The 330-nt window shown below is 31.2% G+C and overlaps 1 protein-coding gene across 5 annotated transcripts in view; it reads right to left on the bottom strand.

The window, feature by feature from the left end:
• Nucleotides 1–330, bottom strand: part of LOC106962181 (FH1/FH2 domain-containing protein 3-like) — a 110683-nt gene that overhangs the window by 72508 nt on the left and 37845 nt on the right. The window lies entirely within an intron of this gene.

Raw genomic sequence — 330 nt, 5'->3', positions numbered from 1 at the left:
AGTTTACCAAAATTAAGCTTTTATTTCACAAAATTTCATCAAAATTTTATAAATTGTCAGTTATGGTGTTGACACATCATGGTTGTGACAAACAACTTATGAAAGAAACAGAAGAAAAAACTAAAGAATAACATAAGCTAACCAGAGCTAACTAGCCCTCTTAGCAAAGTAATAAAAAGGAAATGGTCATGGGGTCCTCAGAAGTTCTGGTGCCCCCCAATAATGCCTGATTTTTTACGTTCTTTTCATTTCTGACGGTGTTGACAAAAACTAAGGACAAATTTCAACGGAGTTGGAAAATATCTAAAAATTATTTTTAATTCAATTTAT

The sequence above is a fragment of the Poecilia latipinna genome, unplaced genomic scaffold (genome assembly GCF_001443285.1).
Source record: "Poecilia latipinna isolate Pla-1442-1.1 unplaced genomic scaffold, P_latipinna-1.0 Scaffold1382, whole genome shotgun sequence".
NCBI lineage: Eukaryota > Metazoa > Chordata > Actinopteri > Cyprinodontiformes > Poeciliidae > Poecilia > Poecilia latipinna.
Note: the sequence above shows the minus strand (reverse complement) of the source record. Positions and strands in the feature narration are given on the sequence as shown.